The following is a 22,488-nucleotide window of genomic DNA, read 5'->3' as shown; positions in this document are numbered from 1 at the left end:
AGCCTGCCACAAAGAAAGCCTCGGCTAAGAAACCAGCAGCTAAGAAACCCACAAAGAAGCCTGTTGCTAAAAAACCTGCAGCAAAGAAGGTCAAAAAGACTCCCAAAAAGGCAGCAAAGAAGACCGCAAAAAAATAATTTGTGTGTATCTGGCTATTACATTAACAAACGGCTATTTTTATAGCCACACATTTACAAAAAAACATTATCTTGGTACAAAGTTAAACTTGTTTAAGTCACTTAAACAGTTAAAAAAGAGTAATTTTAAGATTAGATTCCCTAAGTTTAAGTATTTTCGTTTTTAAATTTCTTATTTTCTTGCTTTTACTTTTCTTGCCCTTCATATTTTTAACATTGTCAAACTTTATGTAGCATAAAATTTTTATGTAGCATAAAATTTAAACAGAAAGCAGAACAAAGTTTGATATAAAAAGCTAGCCGTAATATTTTTTATGGATGTGTGGCTATAAAAATAGCCGTTTTTTGTTTGGTAAGATGCTTAGGCACGTTCCCCACGAATTCTTCTTGCCAACTGGATGTCTTTAGGCATGATTGTAACTCGTTTTGCGTGAATGGCACACAAGTTAGTATCCTCGAACAAGCCAACAAGGTACGCTTCAGAAGCCTCTTGCAGAGCCATAACGGCTGTGCTCTGGAATCGCAGATCTGTTTTGAAGTCCTGAGCAATTTCTCGCACAAGACGCTGGAAAGGCAACTTGCGGATCAAGAGCTCGGTTGACTTCTGGTATCTTCTGATTTCTCTGAGAGCAACTGTACCAGGTCTGTAACGATGTGGTTTTTTCACTCCTCCAGTAGCTGGTGCGCTTTTCCTCGCAGCTTTAGTGGCGAGTTGTTTTCGTGGAGCCTTTCCTCCAGTAGATTTACGTGCAGTTTGCTTTGTACGAGCCATATTTTAAGAAGTCGATGTAGTACGGATACACAAGACGGTCTAAAATGCACTATCGCGCCAAAGTTTTATTTCTCATATTGATTGACAGCTAAGGTTCAAAACAAACCATTTGATTGGTGCTAAGAAAGTAATTTCTGATTGGCTGCATAATGACATTACGCTCATTACTTTAACATTTTTATAAAATCTGTGTTTTTTGGCTACGGGAAAACGGCTGTATCTTCTGATACACAAAAGCTTTTGACTTTTTTTTTTTTTAGTAAGTAGCAGAAGGTTTGGCGAATTCCAACGATGCCAAATTTATTGCCTTACTGAAACATTAAGACCACGAATTTTTAAAAAAACTACAGTTTTACTTAAAAAAATGTACAAAATGTTCGGAACATTTTGTAATGACGCAACTCTATTGGTTAATTAGGGTGTTTCCACGAGCAGTAGGTAATTTTATGGCCTCTTTTTAAAGCTGTCTGAATTCTGTTAACTCAAACGTTGTTTTTGTACTCGTTCTGTACGCAACTATATCAATATGTCTGGACGCGGAAAAGGAGGTAAAGGATTGGGAAAAGGAGGTGCTAAACGTCACCGAAAAATTCTTCGTGATAACATTCAGGGAATCACAAAACCTGCTATTCGACGTCTTGCTCGACGAGGTGGTGTCAAACGTATCTCTGGCCTTATCTATGAGGAAACCAGAGGTGTACTGAAGGTTTTCTTAGAGAATGTTATTCGTGATGCTGTAACCTACACAGAGCACGCTAAACGCAAGACCGTTACCGCTATGGATGTTGTTTATGCCTTAAAACGTCAAGGAAGAACTCTTTACGGATTCGGAGGTTAAGCGTTGTCATTGCTCAACAAAAACGGCTATTTTTATAGCCACAAATCTTTTAAAACATTACTTTGTGCACGCTTCCAAATTACACAATGTGTAAAGTCTTGTCACAGTTACATTTATTGCTATACGATACTATGTCATATATGACACAAAAAAAATTTAGAAATACTTTGTAGGGTTAATTTGCCTGGGAGTGTTTCCGTGAAAAGCTGGGTTAAGTTAAATGTAAGCAATAACATGGATCAATGTACTTGTCTTTTCTGCAAGTACAGCTAATAATACGTATGAAAAGTGAAGCTAATCCACACACACACATGGGGAAGTATTTTAAATGTAGGCTAGTGTTCTTAAGCACATTATTTAGAAGTTTTATTAACTTCGGTTAACTTGTAGTGACGCCAAGTAAATGTTTTTTTAAAGATGTGTGGTCTTAAAAAAGACCGTTTGTGTTTGGTAGACGTTGGTTTACTTGCTGCTTGTGTATTTTGTGACGGCTTTTGTTCCTTCACTGACTGCGTGTTTTGCAAGTTCTCCAGGCAAGAGAAGACGTACTGCGGTTTGAATTTCACGAGAAGAGATGGTCGACTTTTTGTTTTGAAGAGCCAAACGCGAAGCTTCGGAAGCAATGCGCTCAAAGATGTCGTTGACAAATGAGTTCATGATGCTCATAGCTTTGCTTGAAACTCCGACATCTGGGTGAACTTGTTTCAAAACATTGTAGATGTAAATAGCATAACTTTCCTTTCTCTTTCTCTTGCGTTTCTTTTCACCAGTTCCACCAATCTTTCCTCCTTTTTTGCCGGCTCTTTTTTCACCTTTCTTGGCTACTTTAGGTGCCTGTTTTCCTCCTTTAGCTGCTGCGTCAGACATGGTTAAAAATTTTTGCTACTTAACTTGTAAATAAGCATTAAACTGCAAGTCAAAACTTTTTGTTTATAAGTAAAAAAATCGGATCGAATTCGATCCGAAAACGCCGATACGCAATTTAATTGGTTAAAAAAAAAATCTTTTGTTTAATACTTAATTATGATTGGTTAAAAAAACATGATTTCGATCCTATTTTTATGATGAAAAAACGAGTAAAGTTTATTTCGTTAACACTTACGTTAAATATTCGTACGTTTTTGTATTAACTTACAAATCAAATCGCAGTTATGTCTGGACGTGGAAAAGGTGGAAAAGCTAAGGCTAAAGCCAAGACAAGATCCTCAAGAGCTGGACTTCAATTTCCAGTCGGTAGAGTGCATAGATTCCTTCGTAGAGGGCACTATGCTAACTGAATTGGATCTGGAGCACCAGTTTACTTAGCAGCCGTCTTGGAATATTTATCTGCTGAGATATTGGAGTTGGCTGGTAACGCAGCAAGAGACAACAAAAAAGCTAGGATTATTCCAAGACATTTACAATTGGCTGTTCGTAATGATGAAGAATTAAACAAACTTTTGAGCGGTGTAACCATTGCAGCTGGTGGTGTTTTGCCAAACATTCAAGCTGTCTTACTCCCAAAGAAGAACGACAAAGGACAGAAGAAGTAAACCGCTACACTCAGAAAACAACGGCTATTTTTATAGCCACACATCTTTAAAAAAACATTGTTTTTTTCACAAAACTATAACCTTAAAGTCTAATAGATAATCCATGCATACGCCTTGTCCTAAGTAACTCAAAGAAATTAAATAAAAAAATTTGATCACAACGTCAAAATAAATTGCACGTATTTGCCCCTACTAATGTCTACGGCCATACCACGATGAACACACCCGTTCTCGTCTGATCACGGAAGTTAAGCATCGTCGGGCCGGGATAGTACTTGGATGGGGGACCGCCTGGGAACTCCCGGTGTCGTAGGCTTTTCATTTTCATTTGTTGCCTTTTCATTTCAATGGTGCTGTGATATATTTCTTGTTATAACAATTAAGGAACGTGGCGGTTGTTGAAAGTGTTTCCTATGACATTTTCCTACGACATTTTCAGGTGATAGTACGAGAAAAAAGAGCTTTCAAATGCATACAAACTCGATCTATTGCCGATCATCCAATAACCCTGACGGAATGGCAAATAAAATAAAATTCCGCCGCCTTCCGAGGACTTATATCGCAATCACGTTTCGTAACAGCCAAGCGAGGTTTTACCTTAGCGTTTAAGTCACCACCGACATTTGGCCGCGCAACTTTTCTAAGCTCATTCATTTTGACTTAAGGAGGGGGCGAGCGCGGACGCAGGCCCCCACTACCAGAAATTGTACGGTCGAGTTACTGACGTTTGCAGTAATCGCAGAGGTCAGCCCAAGCGTAGTGCAATGCAAGAGCCTCACTCTGGAAGAAAACCCTCATTGATCAGTCTTTACTTCCCCGTCAGGTAAGTATGAGTTGGAACTGCACCGTAGCATGAGGGTACCCTTCAAAGTTTGTTAATGCTTGTGGCTTGAGTGTGTTATAAACTGCCGTGTCGCGGGGCATAGGCTGTATTCTCCCCCAGTGTACGCGTTTTGTTCCCGCCGTAGACTATGCAGAGTGCCGTCGGAAAGAGGACTGCTATTATTCTTTTATTGCTTATGTGGGCCGCCATCGGTAATAGTGCAACACCAAGGCAACCCGTGGTCACGGCGTGAATGAATCCACCTCCATGACCCAAGGCCAAAAATCAGATTAATATACTGACCATTCAGAGAATGGCCTACCAGATATTAAACTGATAAGAACAGATACTACACTTGATCTTAGCCATTAGGCCGAGAAGCGATAAAGAACAAGCGTTGCCATGATAGGCATCGTCCACACACCGTAACTGCTTGTGGAGCATGTCACGTTACTGTAAAGCTTACAACTGTCACCGCGTACGGATGGACGGCGACATAGTAAAAATCACGGCTGTTGATTTAGCCGTAGGATGGAGAGCGACTGTAGCGAGTGGATGGTAACTTACATGAATGCTAACAAAGGCGACGATACTAAGTGCGTGATATTACTTTCCAATATGACTGCGTACATTCCGTTTATCAACGCATTACGCCAGAACGTGCGCGCGCGTTACACAGTAGACCATGCAGCCGAAATGCGACAGTGCGACCCTGCCAGGAGTCGAACCTGGAATCCCCTGATTCGTAGTCAGATGCCTTATCCATTGGGCCACAGGGCGATGCTTATGACTTCGCCCCATCGTTATTTTGGCTTGCGCATTCGTTTTACTTACGACAGAATTCTTCGTGTTTGTAGCCATGAAAGAAAGGGACTTCTGTGAGTGAATTTTTTTACTGTGGTCTAATAAAAAAGTCGAAACGCAGTGCCCAATATATGAATTGCTCCTAATAGCCGGAAACAGGCCGTGTCGATGATGTAGGCCGACATACGCAACGCAAACCAAAGAACGCTTTATGAAAATCCTAACACGGGCGCGGAAGAAGCCCAAATTAACAGAGTAGATGTAATGCTGAAGACCTCAAACTCCAGCAGCTTCTCTTTCAGACTATTGCGTCGTGCTACAAATAAAAATTAACATGCTTTCGCATAGTCGCGGCTCCCAAAACGGACATTATACGATGTACAGAAACACACATTTCTGTTTTCGCGCCAAATCAATTCCCGGGAGTGGTACTTTTACGTCCGCATACTTCGCACCGTCTTAAATTATATCTCATTTACACGGTAATGTTTAGTATACTTCTACTGTGATAACAAGCATCGTTTATCGTTGGATTGTTGTAAGAAAACATTAAAAATGAGTGAAGCAGCTTCTCCAAAGAAAATCGCACCCAAGAAGAAACCTGCTGCAAAGAAGACAGCTGATCACCCTAAATATGTGGACATGATCAAGGCTGCTATCGCTACCCTAAAGGAACGCGGTGGTTCATCTCGCCAAGCTATTACAAAATATATTCATGCAAATTACAAAGTTGCTGAAAACTCAGATCATCATCTGAAAATGGCTCTTAAACGAGGAGTAACATCAGGCGATTTGATTCAAACTAAAGGCACTGGTGCTTCTGGATCATTCAAGCTAGGTCAGGTAAAAAAAGAAAAACCTAAGAAAAAGGCCGCAGCAAAAAAGCCAACGGCAAAGAAGCCTACTGCAAAGAAAAGTACACCAAAAAAGAAGCCAGCAAAGAAGAGCACGCCAAAGAAAGCAGCAAAGAAGCCTGCCACAAAGAAAGCCTCGGCTAAGAAACCAGCAGCTAAGAAACCCACAAAGAAGCCTGTTGCTAAAAAACCTGCAGCAAAGAAGGTCAAAAAGACTCCCAAAAAGGCAGCAAAGAAGACCGCAAAAAAATAATTTGTGTGTATCTGGCTATTACATTAACAAACGGCTATTTTTATAGCCACACATTTACAAAAAAACATTATCTTGGTACAAAGTTAAACTTGTTTAAGTCACTTAAACAGTTAAAAAAGAGTAATTTTAAGATTAGATTCCCTAAGTTTAAGTATTTTCGTTTTTAAATTTCTTATTTTCTTGCTTTTACTTTTCTTGCCCTTCATATTTTTAACATTGTCAAACTTTATGTAGCATAAAATTTTTATGTAGCATAAAATTTAAACAGAAAGCAGAACAAAGTTTGATATAAAAAGCTAGCCGTAATATTTTTTATGGATGTGTGGCTATAAAAATAGCCGTTTTTTGTTTGGTAAGATGCTTAGGCACGTTCCCCACGAATTCTTCTTGCCAACTGGATGTCTTTAGGCATGATTGTAACTCGTTTTGCGTGAATGGCACACAAGTTAGTATCCTCGAACAAGCCAACAAGGTACGCTTCAGAAGCCTCTTGCAGAGCCATAACGGCTGTGCTCTGGAATCGCAGATCTGTTTTGAAGTCCTGAGCAATTTCTCGCACAAGACGCTGGAAAGGCAACTTGCGGATCAAGAGCTCGGTTGACTTCTGGTATCTTCTGATTTCTCTGAGAGCAACTGTACCAGGTCTGTAACGATGTGGTTTTTTCACTCCTCCAGTAGCTGGTGCGCTTTTCCTCGCAGCTTTAGTGGCGAGTTGTTTTCGTGGAGCCTTTCCTCCAGTAGATTTACGTGCAGTTTGCTTTGTACGAGCCATATTTTAAGAAGTCGATGTAGTACGGATACACAAGACGGTCTAAAATGCACTATCGCGCCAAAGTTTTATTTCTCATATTGATTGACAGCTAAGGTTCAAAACAAACCATTTGATTGGTGCTAAGAAAGTAATTTCTGATTGGCTGCATAATGACATTACGCTCATTACTTTAACATTTTTATAAAATCTGTGTTTTTTGGCTACGGGAAAACGGCTGTATCTTCTGATACACAAAAGCTTTTGACTTTTTTTTTTTTTAGTAAGTAGCAGAAGGTTTGGCGAATTCCAACGATGCCAAATTTATTGCCTTACTGAAACATTAAGACCACGAATTTTTAAAAAAACTACAGTTTTACTTAAAAAAATGTACAAAATGTTCGGAACATTTTGTAATGACGCAACTCTATTGGTTAATTAGGGTGTTTCCACGAGCAGTAGGTAATTTTATGGCCTCTTTTTAAAGCTGTCTGAATTCTGTTAACTCAAACGTTGTTTTTGTACTCGTTCTGTACGCAACTATATCAATATGTCTGGACGCGGAAAAGGAGGTAAAGGATTGGGAAAAGGAGGTGCTAAACGTCACCGAAAAATTCTTCGTGATAACATTCAGGGAATCACAAAACCTGCTATTCGACGTCTTGCTCGACGAGGTGGTGTCAAACGTATCTCTGGCCTTATCTATGAGGAAACCAGAGGTGTACTGAAGGTTTTCTTAGAGAATGTTATTCGTGATGCTGTAACCTACACAGAGCACGCTAAACGCAAGACCGTTACCGCTATGGATGTTGTTTATGCCTTAAAACGTCAAGGAAGAACTCTTTACGGATTCGGAGGTTAAGCGTTGTCATTGCTCAACAAAAACGGCTATTTTTATAGCCACAAATCTTTTAAAACATTACTTTGTGCACGCTTCCAAATTACACAATGTGTAAAGTCTTGTCACAGTTACATTTATTGCTATACGATACTATGTCATATATGACACAAAAAAAATTTAGAAATACTTTGTAGGGTTAATTTGCCTGGGAGTGTTTCCGTGAAAAGCTGGGTTAAGTTAAATGTAAGCAATAACATGGATCAATGTACTTGTCTTTTCTGCAAGTACAGCTAATAATACGTATGAAAAGTGAAGCTAATCCACACACACACATGGGGAAGTATTTTAAATGTAGGCTAGTGTTCTTAAGCACATTATTTAGAAGTTTTATTAACTTCGGTTAACTTGTAGTGACGCCAAGTAAATGTTTTTTTAAAGATGTGTGGTCTTAAAAAAGACCGTTTGTGTTTGGTAGACGTTGGTTTACTTGCTGCTTGTGTATTTTGTGACGGCTTTTGTTCCTTCACTGACTGCGTGTTTTGCAAGTTCTCCAGGCAAGAGAAGACGTACTGCGGTTTGAATTTCACGAGAAGAGATGGTCGACTTTTTGTTTTGAAGAGCCAAACGCGAAGCTTCGGAAGCAATGCGCTCAAAGATGTCGTTGACAAATGAGTTCATGATGCTCATAGCTTTGCTTGAAACTCCGACATCTGGGTGAACTTGTTTCAAAACATTGTAGATGTAAATAGCATAACTTTCCTTTCTCTTTCTCTTGCGTTTCTTTTCACCAGTTCCACCAATCTTTCCTCCTTTTTTGCCGGCTCTTTTTTCACCTTTCTTGGCTACTTTAGGTGCCTGTTTTCCTCCTTTAGCTGCTGCGTCAGACATGGTTAAAAATTTTTGCTACTTAACTTGTAAATAAGCATTAAACTGCAAGTCAAAACTTTTTGTTTATAAGTAAAAAAATCGGATCGAATTCGATCCGAAAACGCCGATACGCAATTTAATTGGTTAAAAAAAAAATCTTTTGTTTAATACTTAATTATGATTGGTTAAAAAAACATGATTTCGATCCTATTTTTATGATGAAAAAACGAGTAAAGTTTATTTCGTTAACACTTACGTTAAATATTCGTACGTTTTTGTATTAACTTACAAATCAAATCGCAGTTATGTCTGGACGTGGAAAAGGTGGAAAAGCTAAGGCTAAAGCCAAGACAAGATCCTCAAGAGCTGGACTTCAATTTCCAGTCGGTAGAGTGCATAGATTCCTTCGTAGAGGGCACTATGCTAACCGAATTGGATCTGGAGCACCAGTTTACTTAGCAGCCGTCTTGGAATATTTATCTGCTGAGATATTGGAGTTGGCTGGTAACGCAGCAAGAGACAACAAAAAAGCTAGGATTATTCCAAGACATTTACAATTGGCTGTTCGTAATGATGAAGAATTAAACAAACTTTTGAGCGGTGTAACCATTGCAGCTGGTGGTGTTTTGCCAAACATTCAAGCTGTCTTACTCCCAAAGAAGAACGACAAAGGACAGAAGAAGTAAACCGCTACACTCAGAAAACAACGGCTATTTTTATAGCCACACATCTTTAAAAAAACATTGTTTTTTTCACAAAACTATAACCTTAAAGTCTAATAGATAATCCATGCATACGCCTTGTCCTAAGTAACTCAAAGAAATTAAATAAAAAAATTTGATCACAACGTCAAAATAAATTGCACGTATTTGCCCCTACTAATGTCTACGGCCATACCACGATGAACACACCCGTTCTCGTCTGATCACGGAAGTTAAGCATCGTCGGGCCGGGATAGTACTTGGATGGGGGACCGCCTGGGAACTCCCGGTGTCGTAGGCTTTTCATTTTCATTTGTTGCCTTTTCATTTCAATGGTGCTGTGATATATTTCTTGTTATAACAATTAAGGAACGTGGCGGTTGTTGAAAGTGTTTCCTATGACATTTTCCTACGACATTTTCAGGTGATAGTACGAGAAAAAAGAGCTTTCAAATGCATACAAACTCGATCTATTGCCGATCATCCAATAACCCTGACGGAATGGCAAATAAAATAAAATTCCGCCGCCTTCCGAGGACTTATATCGCAATCACGTTTCGTAACAGCCAAGCGAGGTTTTACCTTAGCGTTTAAGTCACCACCGACATTTGGCCGCGCAACTTTTCTAAGCTCATTCATTTTGACTTAAGGAGGGGGCGAGCGCGGACGCAGGCCCCCACTACCAGAAATTGTACGGTCGAGTTACTGACGTTTGCAGTAATCGCAGAGGTCAGCCCAAGCGTAGTGCAATGCAAGAGCCTCACTCTGGAAGAAAACCCTCATTGATCAGTCTTTACTTCCCCGTCAGGTAAGTATGAGTTGGAACTGCACCGTAGCATGAGGGTACCCTTCAAAGTTTGTTAATGCTTGTGGCTTGAGTGTGTTATAAACTGCCGTGTCGCGGGGCATAGGCTGTATTCTCCCCCAGTGTACGCGTTTTGTTCCCGCCGTAGACTATGCAGAGTGCCGTCGGAAAGAGGACTGCTATTATTCTTTTATTGCTTATGTGGGCCGCCATCGGTAATAGTGCAACACCAAGGCAACCCGTGGTCACGGCGTGAATGAATCCACCTCCATGACCCAAGGCCAAAAATCAGATTAATATACTGACCATTCAGAGAATGGCCTACCAGATATTAAACTGATAAGAACAGATACTACACTTGATCTTAGCCATTAGGCCGAGAAGCGATAAAGAACAAGCGTTGCCATGATAGGCATCGTCCACACACCGTAACTGCTTGTGGAGCATGTCACGTTACTGTAAAGCTTACAACTGTCACCGCGTACGGATGGACGGCGACATAGTAAAAATCACGGCTGTTGATTTAGCCGTAGGATGGAGAGCGACTGTAGCGAGTGGATGGTAACTTACATGAATGCTAACAAAGGCGACGATACTAAGTGCGTGATATTACTTTCCAATATGACTGCGTACATTCCGTTTATCAACGCATTACGCCAGAACGTGCGCGCGCGTTACACAGTAGACCATGCAGCCGAAATGCGACAGTGCGACCCTGCCAGGAGTCGAACCTGGAATCCCCTGATTCGTAGTCAGATGCCTTATCCATTGGGCCACAGGGCGATGCTTATGACTTCGCCCCATCGTTATTTTGGCTTGCGCATTCGTTTTACTTACGACAGAATTCTTCGTGTTTGTAGCCATGAAAGAAAGGGACTTCTGTGAGTGAATTTTTTTACTGTGGTCTAATAAAAAAGTCGAAACGCAGTGCCCAATATATGAATTGCTCCTAATAGCCGGAAACAGGCCGTGTCGATGATGTAGGCCGACATACGCAACGCAAACCAAAGAACGCTTTATGAAAATCCTAACACGGGCGCGGAAGAAGCCCAAATTAACAGAGTAGATGTAATGCTGAAGACCTCAAACTCCAGCAGCTTCTCTTTCAGACTATTGCGTCGTGCTACAAATAAAAATTAACATGCTTTCGCATAGTCGCGGCTCCCAAAACGGACATTATACGATGTACAGAAACACACATTTCTGTTTTCGCGCCAAATCAATTCCCGGGAGTGGTACTTTTACGTCCGCATACTTCGCACCGTCTTAAATTATATCTCATTTACACGGTAATGTTTAGTATACTTCTACTGTGATAACAAGCATCGTTTATCGTTGGATTGTTGTAAGAAAACATTAAAAATGAGTGAAGCAGCTTCTCCAAAGAAAATCGCACCCAAGAAGAAACCTGCTGCAAAGAAGACAGCTGATCACCCTAAATATGTGGACATGATCAAGGCTGCTATCGCTACCCTAAAGGAACGCGGTGGTTCATCTCGCCAAGCTATTACAAAATATATTCATGCAAATTACAAAGTTGCTGAAAACTCAGATCATCATCTGAAAATGGCTCTTAAACGAGGAGTAACATCAGGCGATTTGATTCAAACTAAAGGCACTGGTGCTTCTGGATCATTCAAGCTAGGTCAGGTAAAAAAAGAAAAACCTAAGAAAAAGGCCGCAGCAAAAAAGCCAACGGCAAAGAAGCCTACTGCAAAGAAAAGTACACCAAAAAAGAAGCCAGCAAAGAAGAGCACGCCAAAGAAAGCAGCAAAGAAGCCTGCCACAAAGAAAGCCTCGGCTAAGAAACCAGCAGCTAAGAAACCCACAAAGAAGCCTGTTGCTAAAAAACCTGCAGCAAAGAAGGTCAAAAAGACTCCCAAAAAGGCAGCAAAGAAGACCGCAAAAAAATAATTTGTGTGTATCTGGCTATTACATTAACAAACGGCTATTTTTATAGCCACACATTTACAAAAAAACATTATCTTGGTACAAAGTTAAACTTGTTTAAGTCACTTAAACAGTTAAAAAAGAGTAATTTTAAGATTAGATTCCCTAAGTTTAAGTATTTTCGTTTTTAAATTTCTTATTTTCTTGCTTTTACTTTTCTTGCCCTTCATATTTTTAACATTGTCAAACTTTATGTAGCATAAAATTTTTATGTAGCATAAAATTTAAACAGAAAGCAGAACAAAGTTTGATATAAAAAGCTAGCCGTAATATTTTTTATGGATGTGTGGCTATAAAAATAGCCGTTTTTTGTTTGGTAAGATGCTTAGGCACGTTCCCCACGAATTCTTCTTGCCAACTGGATGTCTTTAGGCATGATTGTAACTCGTTTTGCGTGAATGGCACACAAGTTAGTATCCTCGAACAAGCCAACAAGGTACGCTTCAGAAGCCTCTTGCAGAGCCATAACGGCTGTGCTCTGGAATCGCAGATCTGTTTTGAAGTCCTGAGCAATTTCTCGCACAAGACGCTGGAAAGGCAACTTGCGGATCAAGAGCTCGGTTGACTTCTGGTATCTTCTGATTTCTCTGAGAGCAACTGTACCAGGTCTGTAACGATGTGGTTTTTTCACTCCTCCAGTAGCTGGTGCGCTTTTCCTCGCAGCTTTAGTGGCGAGTTGTTTTCGTGGAGCCTTTCCTCCAGTAGATTTACGTGCAGTTTGCTTTGTACGAGCCATATTTTAAGAAGTCGATGTAGTACGGATACACAAGACGGTCTAAAATGCACTATCGCGCCAAAGTTTTATTTCTCATATTGATTGACAGCTAAGGTTCAAAACAAACCATTTGATTGGTGCTAAGAAAGTAATTTCTGATTGGCTGCATAATGACATTACGCTCATTACTTTAACATTTTTATAAAATCTGTGTTTTTTGGCTACGGGAAAACGGCTGTATCTTCTGATACACAAAAGCTTTTGACTTTTTTTTTTTTTAGTAAGTAGCAGAAGGTTTGGCGAATTCCAACGATGCCAAATTTATTGCCTTACTGAAACATTAAGACCACGAATTTTTAAAAAAACTACAGTTTTACTTAAAAAAATGTACAAAATGTTCGGAACATTTTGTAATGACGCAACTCTATTGGTTAATTAGGGTGTTTCCACGAGCAGTAGGTAATTTTATGGCCTCTTTTTAAAGCTGTCTGAATTCTGTTAACTCAAACGTTGTTTTTGTACTCGTTCTGTACGCAACTATATCAATATGTCTGGACGCGGAAAAGGAGGTAAAGGATTGGGAAAAGGAGGTGCTAAACGTCACCGAAAAATTCTTCGTGATAACATTCAGGGAATCACAAAACCTGCTATTCGACGTCTTGCTCGACGAGGTGGTGTCAAACGTATCTCTGGCCTTATCTATGAGGAAACCAGAGGTGTACTGAAGGTTTTCTTAGAGAATGTTATTCGTGATGCTGTAACCTACACAGAGCACGCTAAACGCAAGACCGTTACCGCTATGGATGTTGTTTATGCCTTAAAACGTCAAGGAAGAACTCTTTACGGATTCGGAGGTTAAGCGTTGTCATTGCTCAACAAAAACGGCTATTTTTATAGCCACAAATCTTTTAAAACATTACTTTGTGCACGCTTCCAAATTACACAATGTGTAAAGTCTTGTCACAGTTACATTTATTGCTATACGATACTATGTCATATATGACACAAAAAAAATTTAGAAATACTTTGTAGGGTTAATTTGCCTGGGAGTGTTTCCGTGAAAAGCTGGGTTAAGTTAAATGTAAGCAATAACATGGATCAATGTACTTGTCTTTTCTGCAAGTACAGCTAATAATACGTATGAAAAGTGAAGCTAATCCACACACACACATAGGGAAGTATTTTAAATGTAGGCTAGTGTTCTTAAGCACATTATTTAGAAGTTTTATTAACTTCGGTTAACTTGTAGTGACGCCAAGTAAATGTTTTTTTAAAGATGTGTGGTCTTAAAAAAGACCGTTTGTGTTTGGTAGACGTTGGTTTACTTGCTGCTTGTGTATTTTGTGACGGCTTTTGTTCCTTCACTGACTGCGTGTTTTGCAAGTTCTCCAGGCAAGAGAAGACGTACTGCGGTTTGAATTTCACGAGAAGAGATGGTCGACTTTTTGTTTTGAAGAGCCAAACGCGAAGCTTCGGAAGCAATGCGCTCAAAGATGTCGTTGACAAATGAGTTCATGATGCTCATAGCTTTGCTTGAAACTCCGACATCTGGGTGAACTTGTTTCAAAACATTGTAGATGTAAATAGCATAACTTTCCTTTCTCTTTCTCTTGCGTTTCTTTTCACCAGTTCCACCAATCTTTCCTCCTTTTTTGCCGGCTCTTTTTTCACCTTTCTTGGCTACTTTAGGTGCCTGTTTTCCTCCTTTAGCTGCTGCGTCAGACATGGTTAAAAATTTTTGCTACTTAACTTGTAAATAAGCATTAAACTGCAAGTCAAAACTTTTTGTTTATAAGTAAAAAAATCGGATCGAATTCGATCCGAAAACGCCGATACGCAATTTAATTGGTTAAAAAAAAAATCTTTTGTTTAATACTTAATTATGATTGGTTAAAAAAACATGATTTCGATCCTATTTTTATGATGAAAAAACGAGTAAAGTTTATTTCGTTAACACTTACGTTAAATATTCGTACGTTTTTGTATTAACTTACAAATCAAATCGCAGTTATGTCTGGACGTGGAAAAGGTGGAAAAGCTAAGGCTAAAGCCAAGACAAGATCCTCAAGAGCTGGACTTCAATTTCCAGTCGGTAGAGTGCATAGATTCCTTCGTAGAGGGCACTATGCTAACCGAATTGGATCTGGAGCACCAGTTTACTTAGCAGCCGTCTTGGAATATTTATCTGCTGAGATATTGGAGTTGGCTGGTAACGCAGCAAGAGACAACAAAAAAGCTAGGATTATTCCAAGACATTTACAATTGGCTGTTCGTAATGATGAAGAATTAAACAAACTTTTGAGCGGTGTAACCATTGCAGCTGGTGGTGTTTTGCCAAACATTCAAGCTGTCTTACTCCCAAAGAAGAACGACAAAGGACAGAAGAAGTAAACCGCTACACTCAGAAAACAACGGCTATTTTTATAGCCACACATCTTTAAAAAAACATTGTTTTTTTCACAAAACTATAACCTTAAAGTCTAATAGATAATCCATGCATACGCCTTGTCCTAAGTAACTCAAAGAAATTAAATAAAAAAATTTGATCACAACGTCAAAATAAATTGCACGTATTTGCCCCTACTAATGTCTACGGCCATACCACGATGAACACACCCGTTCTCGTCTGATCACGGAAGTTAAGCATCGTCGGGCCGGGATAGTACTTGGATGGGGGACCGCCTGGGAACTCCCGGTGTCGTAGGCTTTTCATTTTCATTTGTTGCCTTTTCATTTCAATGGTGCTGTGATATATTTCTTGTTATAACAATTAAGGAACGTGGCGGTTGTTGAAAGTGTTTCCTATGACATTTTCCTACGACATTTTCAGGTGATAGTACGAGAAAAAAGAGCTTTCAAATGCATACAAACTCGATCTATTGCCGATCATCCAATAACCCTGACGGAATGGCAAATAAAATAAAATTCCGCCGCCTTCCGAGGACTTATATCGCAATCACGTTTCGTAACAGCCAAGCGAGGTTTTACCTTAGCGTTTAAGTCACCACCGACATTTGGCCGCGCAACTTTTCTAAGCTCATTCATTTTGACTTAAGGAGGGGGCGAGCGCGGACGCAGGCCCCCACTACCAGAAATTGTACGGTCGAGTTACTGACGTTTGCAGTAATCGCAGAGGTCAGCCCAAGCGTAGTGCAATGCAAGAGCCTCACTCTGGAAGAAAACCCTCATTGATCAGTCTTTACTTCCCCGTCAGGTAAGTATGAGTTGGAACTGCACCGTAGCATGAGGGTACCCTTCAAAGTTTGTTAATGCTTGTGGCTTGAGTGTGTTATAAACTGCCGTGTCGCGGGGCATAGGCTGTATTCTCCCCCAGTGTACGCGTTTTGTTCCCGCCGTAGACTATGCAGAGTGCCGTCGGAAAGAGGACTGCTATTATTCTTTTATTGCTTATGTGGGCCGCCATCGGTAATAGTGCAACACCAAGGCAACCCGTGGTCACGGCGTGAATGAATCCACCTCCATGACCCAAGGCCAAAAATCAGATTAATATACTGACCATTCAGAGAATGGCCTACCAGATATTAAACTGATAAGAACAGATACTACACTTGATCTTAGCCATTAGGCCGAGAAGCGATAAAGAACAAGCGTTGCCATGATAGGCATCGTCCACACACCGTAACTGCTTGTGGAGCATGTCACGTTACTGTAAAGCTTACAACTGTCACCGCGTACGGATGGACGGCGACATAGTAAAAATCACGGCTGTTGATTTAGCCGTAGGATGGAGAGCGACTGTAGCGAGTGGATGGTAACTTACATGAATGCTAACAAAGGCGACGATACTAAGTGCGTGATATTACTTTCCAATATGACTGCGTACATTCCGTTTATCAACGCATTACGCCAGAACGTGCGCGCGCGTTACACAGTAGACCATGCAGCCGAAATGCGACAGTGCGACCCTGCCAGGAGTCGAACCTGGAATCCCCTGATTCGTAGTCAGATGCCTTATCCATTGGGCCACAGGGCGATGCTTATGACTTCGCCCCATCGTTATTTTGGCTTGCGCATTCGTTTTACTTACGACAGAATTCTTCGTGTTTGTAGCCATGAAAGAAAGGGACTTCTGTGAGTGAATTTTTTTACTGTGGTCTAATAAAAAAGTCGAAACGCAGTGCCCAATATATGAATTGCTCCTAATAGCCGGAAACAGGCCGTGTCGATGATGTAGGCCGACATACGCAACGCAAACCAAAGAACGCTTTATGAAAATCCTAACACGGGCGCGGAAGAAGCCCAAATTAACAGAGTAGATGTAATGCTGAAGACCTCAAACTCCAGCAGCTTCTCTTTCAGACTATTGCGTCGTGCTACAAATAAAAATTAACATGCTTTCGCATAGTCGCGGCTCCCAAAACGGACATTATACGATGTACAGAAACACACATTTCTGTTTTCGCGCCAAATCAATTCCCGGGAGTGGTACTTTTACGTCCGCATACTTCGCACCGTCTTAAATTATATCTCATTTACACGGTAATGTTTAGTATACTTCTACTGTGATAACAAGCATCGTTTATCGTTGGATTGTTGTAAGAAAACATTAAAAATGAGTGAAGCAGCTTCTCCAAAGAAAATCGCACCCAAGAAGAAACCTGCTGCAAAGAAGACAGCTGATCACCCTAAATATGTGGACATGATCAAGGCTGCTATCGCTACCCTAAAGGAACGCGGTGGTTCATCTCGCCAAGCTATTACAAAATATATTCATGCAAATTACAAAGTTGCTGAAAACTCAGATCATCATCTGAAAATGGCTCTTAAACGAGGAGTAACATCAGGCGATTTGATTCAAACTAAAGGCACTGGTGCTTCTGGATCATTCAAGCTAGGTCAGGTAAAAAAAGAAAAACCTAAGAAAAAGGCCGCAGCAAAAAAGCCAACGGCAAAGAAGCCTACTGCAAAGAAAAGTACACCAAAAAAGAAGCCAGCAAAGAAGAGCACGCCAAAGAAAGCAGCAAAGAAGCCTGCCACAAAGAAAGCCTCGGCTAAGAAACCAGCAGCTAAGAAACCCACAAAGAAGCCTGTTGCTAAAAAACCTGCAGCAAAGAAGGTCAAAAAGACTCCCAAAAAGGCAGCAAAGAAGACCGCAAAAAAATAATTTGTGTGTATCTGGCTATTACATTAACAAACGGCTATTTTTATAGCCACACATTTACAAAAAAACATTATCTTGGTACAAAGTTAAACTTGTTTAAGTCACTTAAACAGTTAAAAAAGAGTAATTTTAAGATTAGATTCCCTAAGTTTAAGTATTTTCGTTTTTAAATTTCTTATTTTCTTGCTTTTACTTTTCTTGCCCTTCATATTTTTAACATTGTCAAACTTTATGTAGCATAAAATTTTTATGTAGCATAAAATTTAAACAGAAAGCAGAACAAAGTTTGATATAAAAAGCTAGCCGTAATATTTTTTATGGATGTGTGGCTATAAAAATAGCCGTTTTTTGTTTGGTAAGATGCTTAGGCACGTTCCCCACGAATTCTTCTTGCCAACTGGATGTCTTTAGGCATGATTGTAACTCGTTTTGCGTGAATGGCACACAAGTTAGTATCCTCGAACAAGCCAACAAGGTACGCTTCAGAAGCCTCTTGCAGAGCCATAACGGCTGTGCTCTGGAATCGCAGATCTGTTTTGAAGTCCTGAGCAATTTCTCGCACAAGACGCTGGAAAGGCAACTTGCGGATCAAGAGCTCGGTTGACTTCTGGTATCTTCTGATTTCTCTGAGAGCAACTGTACCAGGTCTGTAACGATGTGGTTTTTTCACTCCTCCAGTAGCTGGTGCGCTTTTCCTCGCAGCTTTAGTGGCGAGTTGTTTTCGTGGAGCCTTTCCTCCAGTAGATTTACGTGCAGTTTGCTTTGTACGAGCCATATTTTAAGAAGTCGATGTAGTACGGATACACAAGACGGTCTAAAATGCACTATCGCGCCAAAGTTTTATTTCTCATATTGATTGACAGCTAAGGTTCAAAACAAACCATTTGATTGGTGCTAAGAAAGTAATTTCTGATTGGCTGCATAATGACATTACGCTCATTACTTTAACATTTTTATAAAATCTGTGTTTTTTGGCTACGGGAAAACGGCTGTATCTTCTGATACACAAAAGCTTTTGACTTTTTTTTTTTTTAGTAAGTAGCAGAAGGTTTGGCGAATTCCAACGATGCCAAATTTATTGCCTTACTGAAACATTAAGACCACGAATTTTTAAAAAAACTACAGTTTTACTTAAAAAAATGTACAAAATGTTCGGAACATTTTGTAATGACGCAACTCTATTGGTTAATTAGGGTGTTTCCACGAGCAGTAGGTAATTTTATGGCCTCTTTTTAAAGCTGTCTGAATTCTGTTAACTCAAACGTTGTTTTTGTACTCGTTCTGTACGCAACTATATCAATATGTCTGGACGCGGAAAAGGAGGTAAAGGATTGGGAAAAGGAGGTGCTAAACGTCACCGAAAAATTCTTCGTGATAACATTCAGGGAATCACAAAACCTGCTATTCGACGTCTTGCTCGACGAGGTGGTGTCAAACGTATCTCTGGCCTTATCTATGAGGAAACCAGAGGTGTACTGAAGGTTTTCTTAGAGAATGTTATTCGTGATGCTGTAACCTACACAGAGCACGCTAAACGCAAGACCGTTACCGCTATGGATGTTGTTTATGCCTTAAAACGTCAAGGAAGAACTCTTTACGGATTCGGAGGTTAAGCGTTGTCATTGCTCAACAAAAACGGCTATTTTTATAGCCACAAATCTTTTAAAACATTACTTTGTGCACGCTTCCAAATTACACAATGTGTAAAGTCTTGTCACAGTTACATTTATTGCTATACGATACTATGTCATATATGACACAAAAAAAATTTAGAAATACTTTGTAGGGTTAATTTGCCTGGGAGTGTTTCCGTGAAAAGCTGGGTTAAGTTAAATGTAAGCAATAACATGGATCAATGTACTTGTCTTTTCTGCAAGTACAGCTAATAATACGTATGAAAAGTGAAGCTAATCCACACACACACATGGGGAAGTATTTTAAATGTAGGCTAGTGTTCTTAAGCACATTATTTAGAAGTTTTATTAACTTCGGTTAACTTGTAGTGACGCCAAGTAAATGTTTTTTTAAAGATGTGTGGTCTTAAAAAAGACCGTTTGTGTTTGGTAGACGTTGGTTTACTTGCTGCTTGTGTATTTTGTGACGGCTTTTGTTCCTTCACTGACTGCGTGTTTTGCAAGTTCTCCAGGCAAGAGAAGACGTACTGCGGTTTGAATTTCACGAGAAGAGATGGTCGACTTTTTGTTTTGAAGAGCCAAACGCGAAGCTTCGGAAGCAATGCGCTCAAAGATGTCGTTGACAAATGAGTTCATGATGCTCATAGCTTTGCTTGAAACTCCGACATCTGGGTGAACTTGTTTCAAAACATTGTAGATGTAAATAGCATAACTTTCCTTTCTCTTTCTCTTGCGTTTCTTTTCACCAGTTCCACCAATCTTTCCTCCTTTTTTGCCGGCTCTTTTTTCACCTTTCTTGGCTACTTTAGGTGCCTGTTTTCCTCCTTTAGCTGCTGCGTCAGACATGGTTAAAAATTTTTGCTACTTAACTTGTAAATAAGCATTAAACTGCAAGTCAAAACTTTTTGTTTATAAGTAAAAAAATCGGATCGAATTCGATCCGAAAACGCCGATACGCAATTTAATTGGTTAAAAAAAAAATCTTTTGTTTAATACTTAATTATGATTGGTTAAAAAAACATGATTTCGATCCTATTTTTATGATGAAAAAACGAGTAAAGTTTATTTCGTTAACACTTACGTTAAATATTCGTACGTTTTTGTATTAACTTACAAATCAAATCGCAGTTATGCCTGGACGTGGAAAAGGTGGAAAAGCTAAGGCTAAAGCCAAGACAAGATCCTCAAGAGCTGGACTTCAATTTCCAGTCGGTAGAGTGCATAGATTCCTTCGTAGAGGGCACTATGCTAACCGAATTGGATCTGGAGCACCAGTTTACTTAGCAGCCGTCTTGGAATATTTATCTGCTGAGATATTGGAGTTGGCTGGTAACGCAGCAAGAGACAACAAAAAAGCTAGGATTATTCCAAGACATTTACAATTGGCTGTTCGTAATGATGAAGAATTAAACAAACTTTTGAGCGGTGTAACCATTGCAGCTGGTGGTGTTTTGCCAAACATTCAAGCTGTCTTACTCCCAAAGAAGAACGACAAAGGACAGAAGAAGTAAACCGCTACACTCAGAAAACAACGGCTATTTTTATAGCCACACATCTTTAAAAAAACATTGTTTTTTTCACAAAACTATAACCTTAAAGTCTAATAGATAATCCATGCATACGCCTTGTCCTAAGTAACTCAAAGAAATTAAATAAAAAAATTTGATCACAACGTCAAAATAAATTGCACGTATTTGCCCCTACTAATGTCTACGGCCATACCACGATGAACACACCCGTTCTCGTCTGATCACGGAAGTTAAGCATCGTCGGGCCGGGATAGTACTTGGATGGGGGACCGCCTGGGAACTCCCGGTGTCGTAGGCTTTTCATTTTCATTTGTTGCCTTTTCATTTCAATGGTGCTGTGATATATTTCTTGTTATAACAATTAAGGAACGTGGCGGTTGTTGAAAGTGTTTCCTATGACATTTTCCTACGACATTTTCAGGTGATAGTACGAGAAAAAAGAGCTTTCAAATGCATACAAACTCGATCTATTGCCGATCATCCAATAACCCTGACGGAATGGCAAATAAAATAAAATTCCGCCGCCTTCCGAGGACTTATATCGCAATCACGTTTCGTAACAGCCAAGCGAGGTTTTACCTTAGCGTTTAAGTCACCACCGACATTTGGCCGCGCAACTTTTCTAAGCTCATTCATTTTGACTTAAGGAGGGGGCGAGCGCGGACGCAGGCCCCCACTACCAGAAATTGTACGGTCGAGTTACTGACGTTTGCAGTAATCGCAGAGGTCAGCCCAAGCGTAGTGCAATGCAAGAGCCTCACTCTGGAAGAAAACCCTCATTGATCAGTCTTTACTTCCCCGTCAGGTAAGTATGAGTTGGAACTGCACCGTAGCATGAGGGTACCCTTCAAAGTTTGTTAATGCTTGTGGCTTGAGTGTGTTATAAACTGCCGTGTCGCGGGGCATAGGCTGTATTCTCCCCCAGTGTACGCGTTTTGTTCCCGCCGTAGACTATGCAGAGTGCCGTCGGAAAGAGGACTGCTATTATTCTTTTATTGCTTATGTGGGCCGCCATCGGTAATAGTGCAACACCAAGGCAACCCGTGGTCACGGCGTGAATGAATCCACCTCCATGACCCAAGGCCAAAAATCAGATTAATATACTGACCATTCAGAGAATGGCCTACCAGATATTAAACTGATAAGAACAGATACTACACTTGATCTTAGCCATTAGGCCGAGAAGCGATAAAGAACAAGCGTTGCCATGATAGGCATCGTCCACACACCGTAACTGCTTGTGGAGCATGTCACGTTACTGTAAAGCTTACAACTGTCACCGCGTACGGATGGACGGCGACATAGTAAAAATCACGGCTGTTGATTTAGCCGTAGGATGGAGAGCGACTGTAGCGAGTGGATGGTAACTTACATGAATGCTAACAAAGGCGACGATACTAAGTGCGTGATATTACTTTCCAATATGACTGCGTACATTCCGTTTATCAACGCATTACGCCAGAACGTGCGCGCGCGTTACACAGTAGACCATGCAGCCGAAATGCGACAGTGCGACCCTGCCAGGAGTCGAACCTGGAATCCCCTGATTCGTAGTCAGATGCC

At 40.3% G+C, this 22,488-nt stretch overlaps 12 non-coding genes across 12 annotated transcripts; 4 read left to right on the top strand and 8 right to left on the bottom strand.

Annotated features, from left to right (window-relative positions):
• Positions 1 to 3,476: 3,476 nt before the first annotated feature.
• On the top strand, positions 3,477 to 3,595 carry LOC130661729 (5S ribosomal RNA). The gene has a single exon (XR_008988906.1). It is a non-coding gene; the product is annotated as a 5S ribosomal RNA (ribosomal RNA).
• A 350-nt stretch (positions 3,596 to 3,945) lies between these two features.
• On the bottom strand, positions 3,946 to 4,110 carry LOC130659995 (U1 spliceosomal RNA). The gene has a single exon (XR_008987198.1). It is a non-coding gene; the product is annotated as a U1 spliceosomal RNA (small nuclear RNA).
• A 185-nt stretch (positions 4,111 to 4,295) lies between these two features.
• Positions 4,296 to 4,487, bottom strand: LOC130661042 (U2 spliceosomal RNA). Its single transcript, XR_008988237.1, has one exon. It is a non-coding gene; the product is annotated as a U2 spliceosomal RNA (small nuclear RNA).
• Positions 4,488 to 9,352: 4,865 nt separating this feature from the next.
• Positions 9,353 to 9,471, top strand: LOC130661728 (5S ribosomal RNA). The gene has a single exon (XR_008988905.1). It is a non-coding gene; the product is annotated as a 5S ribosomal RNA (ribosomal RNA).
• A 350-nt stretch (positions 9,472 to 9,821) lies between these two features.
• LOC130659994 (U1 spliceosomal RNA) lies at positions 9,822 to 9,986 on the bottom strand. The gene has a single exon (XR_008987197.1). It is a non-coding gene; the product is annotated as a U1 spliceosomal RNA (small nuclear RNA).
• Positions 9,987 to 10,171: 185 nt separating this feature from the next.
• On the bottom strand, positions 10,172 to 10,363 carry LOC130661041 (U2 spliceosomal RNA). The gene has a single exon (XR_008988236.1). It is a non-coding gene; the product is annotated as a U2 spliceosomal RNA (small nuclear RNA).
• A 4,865-nt stretch (positions 10,364 to 15,228) lies between these two features.
• Positions 15,229 to 15,347, top strand: LOC130661727 (5S ribosomal RNA). The gene has a single exon (XR_008988904.1). It is a non-coding gene; the product is annotated as a 5S ribosomal RNA (ribosomal RNA).
• A 350-nt stretch (positions 15,348 to 15,697) lies between these two features.
• On the bottom strand, positions 15,698 to 15,862 carry LOC130659993 (U1 spliceosomal RNA). Its single transcript, XR_008987196.1, has one exon. It is a non-coding gene; the product is annotated as a U1 spliceosomal RNA (small nuclear RNA).
• A 185-nt stretch (positions 15,863 to 16,047) lies between these two features.
• On the bottom strand, positions 16,048 to 16,239 carry LOC130661039 (U2 spliceosomal RNA). Its single transcript, XR_008988235.1, has one exon. It is a non-coding gene; the product is annotated as a U2 spliceosomal RNA (small nuclear RNA).
• Positions 16,240 to 21,104: 4,865 nt separating this feature from the next.
• Positions 21,105 to 21,223, top strand: LOC130661725 (5S ribosomal RNA). Its single transcript, XR_008988903.1, has one exon. It is a non-coding gene; the product is annotated as a 5S ribosomal RNA (ribosomal RNA).
• Positions 21,224 to 21,573: 350 nt separating this feature from the next.
• On the bottom strand, positions 21,574 to 21,738 carry LOC130659992 (U1 spliceosomal RNA). Its single transcript, XR_008987194.1, has one exon. It is a non-coding gene; the product is annotated as a U1 spliceosomal RNA (small nuclear RNA).
• Positions 21,739 to 21,923: 185 nt separating this feature from the next.
• On the bottom strand, positions 21,924 to 22,115 carry LOC130661038 (U2 spliceosomal RNA). Its single transcript, XR_008988234.1, has one exon. It is a non-coding gene; the product is annotated as a U2 spliceosomal RNA (small nuclear RNA).
• Positions 22,116 to 22,488: the final 373 nt, after the last annotated feature.

The sequence above is a fragment of the Hydractinia symbiolongicarpus genome, chromosome 9 (genome assembly GCF_029227915.1).
Source record: "Hydractinia symbiolongicarpus strain clone_291-10 chromosome 9, HSymV2.1, whole genome shotgun sequence".
NCBI classification, from domain to species: Eukaryota; Metazoa; Cnidaria; class Hydrozoa; order Anthoathecata; family Hydractiniidae; genus Hydractinia; species Hydractinia symbiolongicarpus.
Note: the sequence above shows the minus strand (reverse complement) of the source record. Positions and strands in the feature narration are given on the sequence as shown.